Here is a 15,454-nt window from a genome sequence, read left to right on the forward strand (position 1 = left end):
GCTGTGATAGGCCTGACTATGCTTTTGTTTGGAAGAATGTGGATTTGGGGACTTTGAATTTGGAAAGCCATGGAATGATTTAAGTGGGGCTTAATGGGCTATCCTAGTGCTGTTGAGGTTCATTTGAACTGTGCAGGCCTGCTGGCCCAAGAGGCTTCAGTGGAGAAGAACTTTAATATGTGGCTGAGTGACTGTTTTTGTGGTGTTGTGGTGAAGAACATCCCTGAAGAGACTGCCTAAGGCTAAGGTAAAGAGATGTATATTAATTGCATTGACAAAGGAAGTCTCAAAAAAGCCCAACAGAGACTTTGTTCTTTGGTTAAGTCTAACGAAGAGCATTTTGAACAAACATAGCAAGCTGAAAGGAAAAATGCAAAATATATAGTTTGAGTATTAAAGGGACACCAAGAAGTGAAGTGGAGCTGAATTTAAAGATATTAAATTGAATTGATTAAGGGTGTAGTGACCTTGGGACAAGATTCCACCATGCTAAATTTAGATCCAGGCTTTTAATCTCAGGAGGCAAAGATAAGCAGATCTCAGAGTTCCAGGCCAGCCTAGAACAGAGCAAATTCTAGGTGAAGAAAATCTTTAATCCAGGCTTGGTGGACCACCATTTTAATCCCAGCACTTAGAGGGCAGGCATGCAGATCTCTGAGTTTAATGTCAGTCTACCAAACAAGATCCAGGACAGCCAAGCTTAGGCAGTGAAGAAGTTGGAAAAAGGAAGCTGGTGATAATGTCATAGAACAAGGGGGGCAATGTTCCAGCTCCTGCAAGCACCAGAACTCAGCAGCTTTGGCCTTGTGTCTCTGACTTTATATTGAGGAAGTGTCTTAGTCAGGGTTTCTATTCCTGTACAAACATCTTGACCAAGAAGCAAGTTGGGGAGGAAAGGGTTTATTGAGCTTATACTTCCATGTTGCAGTTCATCACTAAAGGAAGTCAGGACTGGAACTCAAGCAGGTCAGGAAGCAGGAGCTGATGCAAAGGCCATGGAGGGATGTTTCTTACTGGCTTGCTTGCCCTGGCTTGCTCAGCCTGCTCTCTTATAGAACCCAAGAGCACCAGCCCAAAGGTGGAACCACCCACAAGGGGCCCTCCCCGCTTGATCAGTAATTGAGAAAATGCCCCACAGCTGGATCTCATGGAGGCACTTCCCCAACTGAATCTCCTTTCTCTGTGATAACTCCAGCCTGTGTCAAGTTGACACACAAAACTAGCCAGTACAAGAACAGAAGGAGACTACTGGGACAATTGATGCTGGTTAGCTGGAGCTAAGAAATTAGTGGTAATTAAGAAGAGACCAATATCACTGAGGTAAAATTTTCTGGGAAGTGTTTTCCGAGAGCACAAAAACCTGTGTTTCAGAGATACCAAGGTTGTAGCTTGCTGGGGGCCAGCCCTGGCAGGGGGTGGCTGGGCTCTTTTTTGGCCAGTTCTTCTTGAGGAACCAGAGGGGGAAGAGCGTAGGCGGAGGGTAAGACTTGGTCTTAGGAGATTCATACGAGATATTTAACATTGCTGTATAATAAAATGTTTACTTATCTAAGTCTCAGTTACTATGCTATTGTAGCTGATCCACCTTCTATGTTCCTCTGAGACCAGAGACAGTAGTCTCAGGCACTTAGCACCTCATCCTAAAACAGCAGGAGTTTAAGTAAAGGATTAATTGCTAGAGCCTTTTCCTTTTTGTCCAGATGCTTCTTGCTTGTTGGGCTAGGGGGAAATTTGGAGCAGTAAACTTCTGTTGAACCAGAAGAAGAGAATAACACTTGTAGAAGGAAAAACTTTTACATAAGTGAATATGCATAATCTCACATAAATTCATATACATATTCATAATGCTCATTTATACCATTCAAACCAGTTGGGACAAGCTTGCCTGTACTCTCACAATTACACACTTACACACACAAGCATTCATTCTCACAATTGCATATGTACACAATCACATCCACACTTACATATGCACATTCAATAAAAGCCCAAATACCAGTGCAGACAGAACTCACTCATTCTGGATGAAAAATGAGATCCAGTCTTTATTGCATGGAGAAAAGGCTTCCATCCTTTTAATGCTAGATGAATTAAACCCGTGTTTGTAAGGAGAAAGCTTTGTTCCTTTTAATAAGACTAAGTCTGCCTTGTTCTTACCATAGGACCTGTTCTGTCCCATGGTAAGGAGAAGCCTGCCTGCTTCTTCTGCTCTTTGCAGTGTCTTTTCTCTTTATATTTCCCTCTGCATTCTGCACATTTTTCTCTTAGTTTTTTTTATGTTACCTATAGCTTTTCAGTTATTCCAGTCTGCATTTTCCTTCTTATCTTGTTCTCTCCTCCTGCTCTGAAGTCGCAACAATACTCTTACTCTCAAAGCCTTTTCTCTGAAAGCTATGCCTATACTTCTAAGTTCTTCTTGAGTTCAACTCTGTTTAAAAGGTGTTCTGTCTAAAAACCTCTCCTCAGCTCGGTTCCGTCTCACAGTTGAGTTCTTCTCACCTCCATTCCTCTCACCACAGTTCCTCAGTTCTCACTCTTCTCTTTGTCCTCATCACTTAAACATCTTTCAGAACATATGGTCATATCTTACAAAGTTCATCACAAGTTCACACACAAAAAAAATCAAATCATAAATTGAGATAGAAGTTTACAACAGAGAATGTTTGCATGCATATCCATTAGGAAAAATTATCTAGCTAAACATCCATCACCTGTCTCAGGTCCACAGATTCACCAAAGATTTACAACCACAATTAAGTTATAAGTGAAGTTTTGTATAGACAAACCCAGTCAATATTTTATCTTCTGTCCTAGCACCTATAATAAATTGTTAGTTGCCTTTTATGACCTTTGGTTAATTGTTTTACAACCTCTTGGAATGTGCTCAGAGTAGGAGAAAGTCTGGTTACCATCAAAGAGCAATTAACTGGTGACACTTGGGTGGCTGGCAGAGTTCTCATTGCAGTTTTGACCATCAGAAAAGGACCCAATACTAGTCCCACTATAAAAGGCTTAATAATCACAGATATAATTTTAGGAATTCTTATAGGATCATCATTAAAACTTAAGTCATCTATTTGTCTACACAGCATTACTAAAAGACAGTACATCTTTATGGATCTGCAGAGATCTGCTCCAAAGGGGTGTGCTATTACTTATTGATTAATATATATGTTTAATAATAACAGGAAAACATATTAATAGCAGACATCTTTTCTAAAATGAATCCCTTACAGTCTTGCTTAATAAGAGTGCATGTCACAGATTATATAATAATCCGAAGCAGGCCATTTCAGGATGATCACCTGTTAGTTATTAGCTTGCCCCATTATGGCTCCTGACAGTCCCTCATGCTGAAGCTTGTTAATGTGTAAGAGTTCCCCAGGTGGTACTGGTTTTGAAGGCATGAAGGCATCATGAAGAACTGCTGAGGCTTGGCACTGTGAGAGGCCATGGAAGGCCATTGGTGAAAGTGCAGCCTCAGTTGTAGTTGACAGCCCAGGACTGAAGGGGTCATGCAAAGGAGTTGAGGCTTGATACCATGAAGCGAGCCTAAGAGAGGTTTGGTGAAGCACAGTTGCAGTGGAAGACCACAGTGTATTGGAGATGCCAGTACCATGGGATGACCACCAAGAACAGCAGTGGCAGTGGAGTGGATCAACCTGAATTTAGAGTGCTACAGAGGGCAGAGCTGGAGAAATGACACCATCCCATTGGAGATACACAGAAGATCACGTGTGGATCTCGGACACTGGAACAAGAAGCTGTGAAGCTGAAGTTTACTTGGAAACCCCAAGATGTTAAAGATGCCAGAGCTGCAGGATGCCTGCCAAGGAAAGCTGCTAACAGGGAGTGGAACCAGCTCAGGAGAAAGAACCTTGTTGCAATCAACAAAGATGAAAAGGGAGTTGAAGATCTGAAGTCTGCTTTGCCATCAGACATGGAGATGCAGCGTTTGGAGTTTGCCCAGCTGGCTTTCTGTCTAGCTTGGGGGATTACAGTTAAGTGATTGGAATCTTAGAAGAGACCTTGAACTTTGGACTTTTAACACTGTTGAGACTGCTATAGACTATAGACACTTTTAAAGTTGGACTAAATGTATTTTGCATTATGCTATGCTTAGGTGCAGCCCCCACAGACTCATGTTTGAACAAGCTTATTGGGGCCAGGGAGTGAAATGTGATAGTTTGCATATGATTGTCCCAGGGAGTGGCACAGTTAGGATGTGTGGCCTTCTTTGAAGAAGTGTGTCACTGTGAGAATGGGTTTTGGAGATCTTCCTCCTAGATGTCTGAGCATGTCCAGGCTGTTCCTGGCTTCCTTTTGGATAAAGGTGTAGAACCCTCACCTTCTCCTACACCCCGCCTTCCTGGATGCTGCCATACTTCTGCCTTGATGACAATGGACTGAACCTCTGAACCTGTAAGCCAGCCCCAATAAAATGTCATTTATAAAAATTGCCTTGATCATGGTGTCTGTTCATGGCAGTAAAACCCTCACTAAGATAGGGGAAAATAGAAAAAGAAAAGAAGAAAACAAAAAGAAGGAAGGAAGAAAGGAGGAATGAGGGAGGTAGGAAGGAAAGAAGGAAGGAAGGAAGGGAGGAAGGAAGGGAGGAAGGGAGTAGGGACAGGAAGGGAGACAAGGTATGAAATAGCAGTGAAAATGACTAAAATTCCTTGTAATACCTGTGAAGCTGTATAAGAATTTTTCAATATGTCCAGGAGTGGTATAGCAGTCACTCTGGAAGTTTTCTGAGGAACCGCCAGACTGATTTCCAGAGTGGTTGTACCAATTTGCAACCCCACAAGCAATGGAGGAGTGTTTCTCTTTCTCCACATCCTTGCCAACACCTGCTGTCTCCTGAGTTTTTGACCTTAGCCATTCTGACTGGTGTGAGGTGAAATCTCAGGGTTGTTTTGATTTGCATTTCCCTAATGACTAATGATGTTGAACACTTCTTAAGGTGCCTCTCAGCCATCCAAAGTTCTTCAGGTGAAAATTCTTTGTTTAGCTCTGTACTCCATTTTTAATAGGGTTATTTGGTTTTCTGGGGTCTAACTTCTTGAGTTCTTTGTATATATTGGATATTAGCCCTCTGTCAGATGTAGGGTTGGTGAAGATCTTTTCTCAATTTGTTGGTTTCCAATTTGTCCTTTTGATGGTGTCCTTTGCCTTGCAGAATATTTGTAATTTTAAGAGGTCCCATTTGTCAATTCTTGATCTTAGAGCATAAGCTATTGGTGTATACCCAGAGGATTCCCCAGCATGTAATAAGGATACATGCTCCACTATGTTCATAGCAACCCTATTTATAATAACCAGAAGCTGGAAAGAACCCAGATGTCCCTCAATGGAGGAATGGATACAAAAAATGTGGTATATATACACATGGAGTACTATTCGGCCATTAGAAACAATGAATTCATGAAATTCTTAGACAAATGGATGGAGCTGGAGAACATCATACTAAGTGAGGTAACCCAATCTCAAAAGATCAAGCATGGTATGCACTCACTGGTAAGCAGATATTAGCCTAGAAACTTGGAATGCCCAAGACATAATCCACATATTAAATGATGTCCAGGAATTAATAATTATTATTTATTAAATAATAAAGAGGGAAGCATTTTCTCTCTGTGTGGCTGTACCTTATCTTTCCAAGGTGGGTTCTGTCAGCACAACACGTGCACACACACACACACACACACACACACATACACACACAACTTGTTATATTTACTCTCCCTTCTGCAAGCAGGCCTGGGCGTAGCCCTGCTCTTTCTGCTTTAAGTGGATACATTCTCAACCGACTGCCTTGTTGGCGACTTTCATCATGACATTTCTTTGCTATTCTTAGCAGGCCAGTGGGCACTGCATTCTTCCTCTTCTCATGCTGTGATTGTGCCTGGCTGGAGCCCTTGAAAATCTGCCTTGGCAGTAGAGATTTCTGGAACTCTCTGTCATTTGCTTATAGTATGAAGACAGATTTTTTTTCTGTGTCTTCTGGGACATGGAACATCCCTGAGCTAAAATGTGAGGTAGACACACCCCTATCTCTGTCAGACATCCCTGATCTCAGAGATTTCTTCAGACAGATTTTGAAGAAAAGAACACAGTTCACCAATCCATCTCACTTGCCTCCAACGTCAGGGGCAACTAGAAGCATTTGCCCCATGCTACACAGAGAATGGTAGCCAAAGTCTTTGAGCTCAAGGCTAGCATGGCTCCTCTGTCCACATCTGTACAAGCTTGGTTCTATCCTCTACACATCTGTATTTTGATGGGTCTGCTCTGTCGTCGTCTGTTCTATGATGACATCATCCAAAGCTCCAACATAACAATTGAGCACAGACACCATAATATGCACAGATTCCTATCTCATGGGCTCCTCCACCTACAAAGAGCAGGATCTCCAGACTCAGTGAAGATAGTCCATGTCCTACTTGACTCTCCTCTGAGTTTTGTTCTTAGGAAAAGAAAATTGTGTGTGTGTGTGTGTGTGTGTGTGTGTGTGTAAAATGGTGTGCTATACAATTACAGATGTCTGTGTGTGCGTACATGCCATGGGACAGGTATGGAAGTCATAGAACAACAATTTTATAAAGTTGGTTCTCTCCTTCAACCATTACTGGGGTTCCAGGGGTAGAAGGGAAGGTGCTAGGCTTCTGTCTACTCAAGGAGTCATGTCCCCGCCGACTTATCCTTCTAGATCCTCCCTCTACCTTTTGTTAAGTTCTTCCGCTTCTTCCCAATTTTGAGCCTTGAGATAAAGTGGGTCAGGGCTCAGAAAGATGCCAATTGAACAGTTGGTGCCAAGTGTAGGGGGAGGGAGGAAGGAAGCCGAGATTCTGGGGTGGGAAATGAAGAACAGAAGCAGAGATTCTGCATCTGACTTGGACCCTAGCATCGCTGGACCTCCAAGACTGAAGCCATGAGACTCCCGGGTGACCATGGGATGAACTTATGTTTTGGTAATTAAAATGTGTTATTGTGTATTTATGGGTGCTTTACCTGCCTGCCTGTCCACTACATGTGAGCCTGGTCCTCACAGAGGCCAGAAGAAGTCATAGAAAGGGAGTTACAGATGCTTGTGCACTGCTTTATAAATGTTGGGAGTCAAACCTGGTCCTATGGAGGAGCATCAGGGTCCTTAACTGCTGCACCATCTCTCCAGTCCCTGGTATGTGTTTCCAAAATGATTTATTGTCGTTATCATCATCATCATCATCATCATCATCATCATCATCATCATCATGTTATATGGGTATGTGCGTGAGAGTGGAGGTGACCATGGTACCCAAAAAACGGTGACAATTCCAGGTTGCAAGCCACCTGGGGTGGGCATTAAGAACTGAACTCAGGTCTTCTGCAAGGACAGAACCCAGTTTTTTCCTCCTATAATTTTTATTTACGTATTTTATGTGTCTGGGTCTTTTGTATGCATGCATGTCTGTGTATCATGTGCATTCCTAGTGCTCCACAGAGGCAAGAGGAAGGCATCAGCTTCTCTGGCACTGGAGCTAAGACAGCTGTGAGATCCTATGTGGGTGCAGGGAATTGAACCCAGGGTCTCTGGAAGAACAACCACTGAACAACAGAGACAGCTCTCCAGCCCCTGGAATGGTTTTGATGGAGCAGATACTCTCCATCATATATCCAAAATGGCCATAGGAGTTGATAATTAAAGAGGCGTGATGAACAGATTAGAGATTTTCTCCAAGCCCACACGGAATTATGTGAAGTCTCTATATAATTCAACCAGTATTTATTAAGATCCTACTGAGTGGGATGCCCAGGAAGGGAAGGCGATTGGCTAAACACTTGGCCTATGTAGATACCTCATTATCATGGAGACCTCTAGGTTTTTATGCTGTGTGACTGGTTGTCATGATCCTGTTATTGGGGTGTCATGGTTACATGATGCATGACAGGAAACTGGGAGCTAGTTCAAACTCCTCCTTTTCTCAATTATGAGATTTATCAGAGTTTTGAACTTACCAGTTCAAAATCTTACCAGTTCTTCTGTCTGGTAGCAGAGTCCCACTGCCTCACAGTGTCTCAAAACACTAAAACCAAAATTACATTTTAAAAAGACCATGTAATGAGAAGTTGGTGCTTATATTTTTGGGGCTATACATGATGAGCAGTAAAGGGGATCATGAGGGAAGGGACCAAGAAACAGGCTGAAGCTGGATCGTGAGGTAAAGAGTCTGTGTCATTCACAAATAGGGGGACACCAACCCATGTTTCAGTCAAGGGATGAGATAAGCTGGTCTGTCTGTCTGGTCCATCCACCTGTCCTTGTTTGGTTTTTGTTGCTGTGATAAAACAGTGAAGAAAACCATCTTTCTCAGAGGAAAGGTATTACTTGGCTGAGGCCTCTCTGGCACGGTCCATTTTGAAGGCAGTGTGCAGGAGCTCAGCAGGAACCTGGGGGCAGGAACTGAAGCAGAGGCCATGGAGGGTGCTGCTCACTGGCTTGCTCAGCCTGCCTTCTTAGACAACCCAGGACCACAAGCCCAGTGACGGCATCACATCCATCCATCAATTAACAAAAGAGAAAATGCCCTTATGAACGTGCCCACCATGTCCATCCGATGGGAGGAAATGCTCAGTAAAAGTTCTTTCCTGCCCTGGGAGAATCACATTGAAGAACAGAGCATTTAACTCCTCTGTCAGAATGAAGGGGAACCAGAAATTGGATGTTCATAACCCAGAAAATAAAAAAGCAGAATTTCATGAGCACTTCTCCCAGATCATCAAGATCCTGACTGAGGATGAGCTGGGACACCAGAGACAGGGGATGCTGTTCCCCGGCTCAAGGAGGTCCTACAGTACAATGCCATAGGAGGCAAGTACAACCGGGGTTTGACCATGGTAGAAGCCTTCCAGGAGCTGGTGGAGCCGAGGAAGCAGCATGGCGAGAGTCTTCAGCGGGCCCTGACTGTGGGCTGGTGTGTTCAACTGCTCCAGGCTTTCTTCTTCAGTCAGATGACATCATGGAATTTTCCCTCACTCGCTGGGGAATGGGTGGGGGGCAGATCTGCTGGTATCAGAAGCCAGGCATAGGCTTAGATACCATCAAGGATTCGCTGCTTCTGGAGGCTTCCATCTACTGCCTGCTAAAGTTCTACTGGAGGGAGCAGCCCTACTACCTGAAACTGCTGGAGCTCTTTCTGCAGAGTTCCTATCAGACTGAGATCGGGCAGACTCTGGACCTCATCACAGCACCCCAGGGCCACGTGGGTCTCGGTAGATGTGCTAAAAAGAGGCACAAGTCTGTTGTCAAGCACAAGATAGCTTTCTACTCTTTCTACCTGCCTATCTCGGCTGCCCTGTCTGTGGCAGGCATTGATGGGGAGAAGGAACATGCCAATGCTCTGAAGATCCTGCTGGAGATGGGCGAGTTCTTTCAGGCCCAGGATAACTGCCTTGAGCTCTTTGGAGACCCCAGCGTGACCCCAGCGTGACCGGAAAGGTCGGTACTGACAAGCAGGACAACAAATGCCGTTGGATGGAGGCTCAGTGTCTGTTGCAAGCCGCTCCTCAACAGCGCCAGATCTTAGAGGAGAATTATGGGTGGAAGGACCCAGAAAACGTGGCGCAGGTGAAAGCGCTGTGTGAGGCGCTGGATCTGCAGTCTGCATTCTTCAAGTACGAAGAAGACAGTTACAGCCGCCTTAAGAGAGAGTCTCCTAGATCAGTGCTCTGCGCCTCTGCCCCATCCATCTTCTAGGAACTAGCAAACAAGATCGATAAGCAGAGAAAGTGACCCCATAATTGTAGAGGCCGGGAGGGCGGGATCTCAATAAATTATCATTCAGCAACAACAAGAATGTTCTTTCCTCAGGGTTCTCTAGTTTGCATAAAGTAGACAAAACCTACCAGTACACACTAACCTATCTGTCAACCTATCAGTAAACTGATAACCTGTCTGTTTATTATTTTTCTTTTTTTCTATTTCTTTAAGTTTTGTTTTTGAGGGTTTTTGTTGTTTTATTTTATCTTTCAAGACAGGTTATCTTTGTGTATCCTTGGCCATCCTGGAACTTGCTCTGTAGACCAGAATGGCCTCAAACTCACAGAGATCCCCCTGCCTCTGCTTTCTCAGTGTTGGGATTAAAATCACACAGCAGCTTTCCTTCCTCTTTACAGAGACCGAGTGCCAGATGTTTTTTTCATTACTGTGATAAATAATGAGACAAAGGCATCTTAAGGACGGAAAGGTTTATTTTGGGTCACGGTTTGAAGGCATTTAGCCCACCATGGTGGAAAGGCAGGGTGGTGGGTGTGCTGAGGCTGCTCACATTTCGAACACAAGTAGGAAGCAGAACGGGATGAACGTGGAGTTCCCTTCCTTCCTCCCTTCCCTCTGTCCATCCAGTCTGCCATCCAGTCCAGAGGAAGTCTCTGCTCCGGGCACTGCCTCCTCTCCCTAAGAGGGACCTACCTCCATCCTGCTCCTTGGAGAGGCCCTGATCACAACAGAAGACCCTGAATAGACAAACAGAGGTGCCACTGATCCAGAGAAGCCCTAGTAGGCACCTCCCAGATGCATCCGTACATGTGAAGTTGCAGTGATCAGCACTTGGTGTGTGTACAAGCTTCCTCCTCTGGTGTCTGAAGGTTGTTCCTCTTTTCAAATTTCTTGCTTCTCACTGCAGGGTAGAGCTCGGCAAGAGGCACGAGAAGATCATTGTCTTCTCAGTTTCCTCTTCCCATAGCAACTGCATGGTTTCTGTGGCTTTGTTTCTGTGGCCTGATATGTGTCATTTTTTGAGGACGCCTTTAAGATTGATGGCTCCTTGGGGACTGATACGTCTTTCAAGGTTGAGTTGTCCGTGGTCCCGGGTAAGCCTCCTTCATGTCAGGGCAGCCTGAGTCCAGGCCTGTCATTCCCTCATGGAGGAAGGAAACCACAAACCTTAGCATGATGAGCTTGGTGAGTGAGTGATTAGGGGAACAGGGAGTGTGAGTCCGCACATGCCTCTGTTGGAGCATGTGTGGTACTTGTGATAGTGTATGTGTACCAGTACATGTGTGTGCATGCACACACAGGCACAGGGGGAACCTGTGTTCTTAGAATTATTTTCTACTTCATTATTTTATTTGTTTGCTTTGTTCATGTATTTGTTTGTTTATAGTGCCTTGCCCATGGTGTGTGTGACAACAACACAACAGACAACTTCTGGGTGTTAGTTCTCTATTTCCACCTTGTGGGTGAAACTCAAGGCGTCAGTCTTGGCAAGCAGGGGCCTTTACCCACTGAACCATTTCATTAGCTCCTGTTGGGGATTCTCTTGTGCACTATGGGACAGTTTCAGGCCTGGAACGTTCTGGAAATAGGCTCTTTGTGACTTCTGTCCTGATAACACACAAATCCTCTCTCCCAGGTCTCATAAGGCCCTGTCTCCATTCTCCATATGGGAACAGTAACCCGGCCCATCAGCTCCCCTCTCTGAACGGCGTCTCTGACCTGGGACTGAGTGCCCGCTTTCCTTCCGGGTACCAGCATCATCCCTGGTTCTGGGATTCTGAGCGACCACCAGAGACACAGGGAGGAGCCTGGGCAGTGCATGGGGCTTCTCAGTGCCCTGAGGAACCCACTCACCCCTCCATGCTCCCCTGTGTCCCCCTTTCCCAGGAACCATTTACTGCTGAATCATTACTCAGAGAATCCCTCCAAGGTTCTCCTGTAGCTTTCAGCTAGTTTGGTCCCCTATGTTCTCCATGTCTGCAGTTCCTTCTCCCCCAAGGGGGAATACCTTGTTCTTAGAAATCAAATCAGTGCATCTCTTTATGACCTGGGGTGGTGACAGTGCCTGGAGGAAGGGGTCAAACCTCTTTTAATTCCAGTTTTTATCTTCTCCTCCTCTTCCTCCTCCTTCTTCAGTATTTGTCATCACCATCATTTGAGAGAGGATGTCATGTAGCCCAGGTTAACCATCATCTCATGGTGTACTTTGCCTTCATCTTGAATGCCTGATCTTACTGTCTCTGCCTCTTCAGGCACCTTAGCTCCTGATACTCCATTTTGATTTTCCCTTTATATGTTTCCCTGAAACCTCTTCTGTGGGTCCATACTGAAGAGTGGGAATTACAATCCCACTAATGTTATTACTCTGCAATAGAGTCCACTGTCCACAGGACCCTGCATGCACCTGCCTTTCTAGAAATTTCCATCTGATCATTCCTCAGAGAAGATTGCCCAGTAACCCTTCTGGCTGACACTGGGAATGAGTGGGCCAGGCAGATATGGAGTCCAACTATCCTGTTTGTCCCCAGAAGCATGACAGACAAGGAGTCAAAAGGTGTCTCTGAGGCTGGATGAGACCTGGCACTCACTGAGTTCTTGTTACTGGTTCTTAAACTCGCCTCTCTAAGAAGACTGGCTTCATGTTTACAAGTACCACCCAGACACTGTGCACCATGAGATGGTCTGGGAAGGAAATCCCTGACCATGCCTTGATGTTGCCATATGGCTGATTGGCTGCTGGGCAGAGCTGTCCAGCATGTCCCTAGGAACCTGTGTGAAGCAGAGTGACAGAGGTTTCAGTGGGTAGAAGATGGATTGGATGTCATGGGAACTGTCTTGTATTTCCATCCTTTGCTCCAGTGACAGGTTTGAGCCCTGGGAACAATACAGATACCTTGGAGTCCCCCACATTCTCACCTGTGAACACTCAGGCCACTGTGACCACAGATGAAACAATTCCTGCTGCCAGCCCACAGCCTTGGTGAGGAAATCATAGCCCTGAGGCCTTTGGATGGGGAGGAGGGGTCATCCTGAGGGAGCAGTGGTAGAAAGGTTTGTATCTCCCTCCTGTACACCCCTCCTGCATTTCCCAAACTCAGGCTGACCTGGGAGGGTCTGGTCAGTGCCAGTTGCTTATCTAAAGCTAGGGATTCACAAATGATACTCAGATACAGACGTGCTGGAGTTACTTTCCTGCTAAGTGGGCACTACATAAACACATCCAGAGCTTGGAGAAGTGGCTCTGGAGAGGTGGGAATGCCTGTGAAGGACATTGGAGTTCGAGCCACATCACCTACACAAAAATCAGGCATTGAGGCACCTACTTGAAATAGCAGAGCTGCTGAGGTAGAGACATGAGACTCACTGACTAGCCAGCCTCCTTGGCAAGCTTCAGGCTAGACAGAGATCCTGTCAGAAAACAAGATAAATGGGCCAGGTGTGGTGGCTCATATCTTTGATCCTAGCAATTGGGAGGCAGAGGCAGAGGCAGATCAAGCTCTAGGAGTTTAGGACCAGCCTGGACTACATAGTGAATTCCATTCTAGTCAGAGCTACATAGTGAGACCTGTCTCAGATCAAACACAAAGTGGTGACTCTTGAGGAATGACCAAGGTTATTCTCTGATCTCCACACTCTTGCACTCACATGTGAACTTGCATTCATACACATGAGTACACACACACAAACACACAGACAATTAACTATGTAAAATAAATAAGTCACTAGGTGTGGTGGCAGAAGCCACCCAGTACTTGGGAGGCAAAGACAGATGGATCTCTATGAGTTTAAGGCCATCTTGATCTACATAATGAGTTCCAGGACAGCCAGAGCTACATAATAGAACACAACATAACATAACATTAAACAAACAAACAAACAAACAAACAAATAAATAAATGTCACCCAGGAGAAAGTAGGAGTTGTCTAGTTAGAAGAGAAATGGGTGTGGGTTGGGAAGGCAATGCCTGCCAGGTTAGAAGCTGTAGGATGAAGAGAGCTCTGAGAGAGAGCAGGCCAGGCCCACAGCTCAAGGTTACTTCTTGGGTTATGTATTAATCACACTGGTCATTCAGGCAGTCCTTGTCCTTGTCCCTGCATAGATCTCTGTGGACACAGACCTGGATTAGAGACAGCCACACAGTGCATGGCATCAGTGTCACCTTCTGGGAAGAAAGTTTAATGTGACTATGTCCCTTCCATGTCTCTTCTGAGCAGCCTCTACTTCCGGGTCCTGGTGTTTCTGGAGTTGCCCCTGCTCCTGAGCATGCATGGTGCTGTCCTCTGGGTGAACAGGCCTCAGAGGTGCTCTGGGGGAAGCAACGCTTGGCCCTGTTATGAGAACCAGTGAAGTCTGATGACATCGAAGCCATGTCCCTATAAACAGCTCATCTGGTAGCTGAGGAGAACCAGTATACCTGTGATTTTGAGACTGCTCTGAGACTTTAGAAGTTTCTTTGTGTTGAGTCAAACAGAAGAATGTATCCAAGAAATCCCTATACATTTAAATAAAATTTCGGGCTTGAGAGATAACCCAAGGTTAAGAGTACTAGCTGTTCCTGCAGAGGTCCTGAGCTCAATTCCCAGTAACCACATGGTGGCTCACAGCCATCTGTAATGGGTTCTGACGCCCTCTTCTGGCCTACAGGTGTACGTTCAGATGGAACACTCACATACATAATTAAATAAATAAAGCTTTTAAAAAAAACATTAAGTAGAATTTTATTTTGATATCTTTCCTTATTCCTTGGTAAGTTCACACTTGTGTACAACATGACTCTATCATATCCACCCAGACCCCACCCTCACACCCTCAGTCACTTGTTCCCTGCTTCCCTTCAGAACGCTAGCTGATCTTGCTGACTTGGTCTTGTGTAGGGAACCACAGCTGCCCTGAGCTCGTGATGGCGACCCAAGGCCACACACAGAGCCCAACATTCAGGCCTCTCTCCTCTTCTACCTCTGGCTGTGGAACTCTTTCCTCTCCTCTCTGCCTTGGGGTGGGACGGGGGTGTTATATATGGCTGAGCACTCGATGGTCACTTACACCACAGCAGAAGGGAGCATCTCCAACCAAGGCTGAGGGCAGCACTAATTAAAGGGTAGAGATGAAGATATTTAGAAGGCAATTTGACAGCGTGTCCAACAAATACATACACCGTCCATGGGAAGCACTCACAGCACTTTATCGTCCAGATCCAGTCATAGAGCGTGCTCTGCACTCGTGATCTCCCTGTCTGATGGCACAGCCCTGCTTCCCAGCCACCTTGGTGACAACCTGAACCTAGCATGATACATTTACTTGGCTTAAGGCTTTGCCACACACATGCTCAGGGGTTTGCCAAGGGTGTAAGTACCTTCTCTGTGCCTGATTCACCAGCACCGCCATGCCAGGACCAGTGTTAGACTTTCCCCCCTTTGTCAGAGTAAACCCAAAGCCTGACACACAGAACAAGCGTTTTAGCACAGATGCCTCACTCTGGCCTCTTATCTATCTGCCTGTCTGCCTACCTGTCTGTCTGTCTGTGTGTCTGTCTATCATTTTCTCCCCCCTCCCACCTTCCATCCCAACCTTCCTCCTACCCTCCCTCCCTTCCTCCCTTCTTCCCTTCCTCCTCCCTCCCTCCCTCTCTTCCTCCCTCCCTCCTTCCCTCCCTCTTTCCTTCCTTCCTTCCTTCCTTCCTTCCTTCCTTCCTT

At 45.5% G+C, this 15,454-nt stretch overlaps 1 pseudogene; it reads left to right on the forward strand.

The window, feature by feature from the left end:
* Nucleotides 1–8,376: 8,376 nt before the first annotated feature.
* Nucleotides 8,377–9,766, forward strand: LOC127694034 (farnesyl pyrophosphate synthase-like; annotated as a pseudogene).
* Nucleotides 9,767–15,454: the final 5,688 nt, after the last annotated feature.

This window comes from Apodemus sylvaticus, chromosome 10, assembly GCF_947179515.1.
Source record: "Apodemus sylvaticus chromosome 10, mApoSyl1.1, whole genome shotgun sequence".
In the NCBI taxonomy this organism is placed as follows: domain Eukaryota; kingdom Metazoa; phylum Chordata; class Mammalia; order Rodentia; family Muridae; genus Apodemus; species Apodemus sylvaticus.